We start from the raw sequence: 3,597 nt of genomic DNA, 5'->3' as shown, positions 1-3,597 counted from the left end.
AAATCAATAAATTAACAACAAAAAAGGGGTATCATATATCCCAGTTAATGAATTCTAAACAAAATCTGTACTTCATTTTAAACAAAAGCCACATGTAAATTGAGTGTAATTTAATGATAACTGCAACTGGACATGAGATACTGGGAAATAGTTTATTCTAACTTGGTTTTCTTCCTGAGGATTGGCTCTGCTGTCAAAAGAATATAAACAGAACCCATCTTCCCACCAATTAGTTGGCTTCTCTAGAGTTTTGTTATCAGTGTTCCCAGCTACTCACTAAATCATATGGTTGTCTTTCTCTAAAAAGTATACTTTCACATGGCCTATTTAGAATTATAGTTTGTACAAATACATGTTTTGAATATGATTGATGATTTTTTAATGTCTAGGTGATACAGGAATGTGCACATGGAGAAATCAACAGCCACTGCTTCACTGACTGATCTGGAAATTATCTACCCAATTATAAGCTGTGTTGGCATTTCCAGATGTTCATTAGCTATTGCTTACTCAGAAGACTGACTATGTTGGTCTTTATATATTTTTAGGGTTATTAGAGTGTGAGCGTACACTGTAATTATGAGATGCAGATGAGCAACCATCTGCAGAAAGTTCTCCTCCTCTCAAGGACTCTCAGATCAAACTGAGTCATACTCCACTGATGAGTTTCCCCTGGATTAAAGCTTCACAGTGCTCGAAATGACAACAATTATGGTGCTGAAAATATAATGTGTATTTGGACAAGAAACTTCCTTCTCTGTTATTTTATACTTTCAAAATAACTTCTACAATACATAACTCATATGATACACTATGAAGCCCTTTAGGTCAACATATTTATTTATGTTGTAATTGGGCTGTTATTGATGAATGAGCAGTTGATTAAAGGCTATAATTTGGAGACACAATGCAGCAACTTAAACATTTGTTAATAGTATTCCTTTACCCATTTAGTCATTTCAAATGGTTCCATGAGTCTCAAAGAATCATGTTATCCAAGATGTGCTGATAACTTGAATATATGCAATGGAAAGTCTACAGCTGTCGTATTTGCGTTTTCCAAATATTTTCCAACTCCTATCGTCTGCTTTTGTATTCTATACTATAAACCCCTGCGAAAGCCTCCCCCAGCACCATTCCTTCAGGGTTCCACTCAAACAGAAGGGTCCAGAGTCCATAAGTCCTTTGGACAACAAATGAAACTTCCCATAAAAGAGAAAACACAAGATACAAGGGCTTCATCTGCCTTTCTCAAGTTACTGCCCCTGCGAAACTATTTTTTAAATGTGTCATATTTGTATTCTTTTTATTGAATATTTTTCCTTTCTAGTGTGCCTGTTCCTTTTAACATTCATTAAATTCTCTAGGTTCTATTTTTCATCTACAGGGTAATTTTATTTTTACCTACATTTGTGGCAACTATATAAAAATCAATAAAAATAAAATACATATGCTAAAAGTCAAAAAAAAAAAACAAAACAATGGAAAACAGCACCTAACTTGAAAAGTTTAATTTACCATCAGAAATGGAAAAAATTCTAATTCTATCAGCAAAGTTTGCTAAAGACAAACTTTGAAATTATTGAAAAAGTATTCTATTTATTGTGCTATCCTCTGTCCGGTAGATTACATATTGAGAAATGCATTGCTTCTAAACTATAAATAAAAACTACAAATAAAATAAAATAATAAAAAGTATACTTGTGTATCATTTTGGAAATCAATAACCCTGTTTTGAATTATCATAGTAAAAGTAGTTTGTGAGATGTAAATTAGGGATGCATAAGATTATTTTCTAGGTTGAAAATTTTTCTTCCAATCTCATTATTCAATTATTCAACACACATTTACTAGATGCCTAAGAAAAGCAAATCCCTGTTGTGTTTTTGTCAGCCCTTAGCACAAACTGTACAGCAAGTTTTGAGGTTCTACACAATGGAAAAGAAAGACAAAAAGGAACTAATGGCAAGTATAGGAACAATTGAATTGATGCCTTCATTAAGTAATTCCTTGTATTATGGATCAGATATCAAGTGGTACCTAAAGTTCATGTGTTGAAGACTCATGTTCCCAGCTAATTGCATTACTGACTAGTGCTTTGATCATGAGGATAATACCATGGCATGAACCATGGGTGCATTTATAGCTGAATAGGCTCCTAGAAAGGACGCTTCATTAGAGTATATAGTTCACTAAAAGTGTGCCTATTAATTGTATATCTGTATATCTTATCCCTCACTCTTTCCTATCTTGTTTGCCCTTTCCAGTAAGTTATGAGATGAATAACACTCCACACCCCATCCATAGGTCATGGGAATGGGACTAAGGGCTGAAATTTCTTAAACCTGCAGTTAAAACAAACCTTTCATGCTTTTACATGGGTTTATTCATCATAATAATGAAAAGGGAACAATATATTCCAGAAAAGGATAAATAAGTATGAAGGCCAAACCTAGCTTTTGCTCTGGTGAAGTAATGCTTTTCTCTTTCTAGCTTAGTGCTCTATGTGTAGAAGTTCTCTGTTATCAATTTTACAGATTTAGTTCAGGGACAGGAAACCTCTTTGTATGTGTCGACTTGAAATTACAAAGTCAACAAATGAAAAGCTACTCAATGTACCCTAGAAGTCCAAATCAAAGCAAGGATGGCTCACTCCCAGTAAATACATATTTCTTAACAAGGAAATGTTTCCTAGGTTAGGTGAGGATGTGAAAGAACATTCTTCCCACTTATACCACTAGTGTGAGTGTGAATTAGCAGTGGTCAGATTGGAAATGTGTATCATCATTAAGACCATGACATCAGTTCAACTTTTGATATTAGATTAGAATATGCAGACTTCTCTGGTCAAAAACCCTTTGGAAGTCATCAAATTGGTCCAGTTAATGTCCATTATATTTGAACATTATTTTCTTTCTTCTTTCTTTATTCCTCCCTATTCGTTTCTCTCCTTCTGTGTGTGTCTCTCTTAGAGCTGAGATTTATATTCAGGACCTTACATATGAAAGAAGAAACTCTGAAATAAAAAAAAATTCTGCTTACTGTTTTCAATCACAGACCCTAGGGATTATTCTTCTACTGTATGTCATTCCAGGTCTTTTTTAGAACTGTTGAGTCCAGATGGATGAGTTTTACAGTTGTTTCAGATGGTGTACATGGGGTGGAGAGAAAATTTAGCAGGCTGCCTAAGTTGGTAAAGGCATCATATTCTTGAGGAAAAGGCAAATACATTGTTGGAAAAGAGTATGTTTTCATTTTCCAAAGAAGACTGCCTAGAATATCCCAGATTAAGTGTAATATAACCACAACCAGCACCTTAGATATTAGGGTTAGTAAATTAATGAGATGAAATGCAATTGTGGCACAAGGATAGTATCTGTGTTTAGTCACTAAGAAGTTGTACAAGGAGACAGAAAAATGATGCTCTGTAAAACGAAAGAACCCAGGAGCTTTTGCATTAAATTTCTTCACTCTCCAAACCTATTCTTTCTTTTTGGATTTTACCACAATATTTATTTTACTTTTTAAATGTTATTTTGTTTTTAGAAATAACAAATATATACCTCTTTTTCTCCATTCCCTTTCTTCTTTCTACTC

Source organism: Mus musculus, chromosome 2, assembly GCF_000001635.26.
Source record: "Mus musculus strain C57BL/6J chromosome 2, GRCm38.p6 C57BL/6J".
In the NCBI taxonomy this organism is placed as follows: domain Eukaryota; kingdom Metazoa; phylum Chordata; class Mammalia; order Rodentia; family Muridae; genus Mus; species Mus musculus.
The sequence above is the reverse complement of the archived record's forward strand: the minus strand, read 5'-3'. Positions refer to the sequence as shown.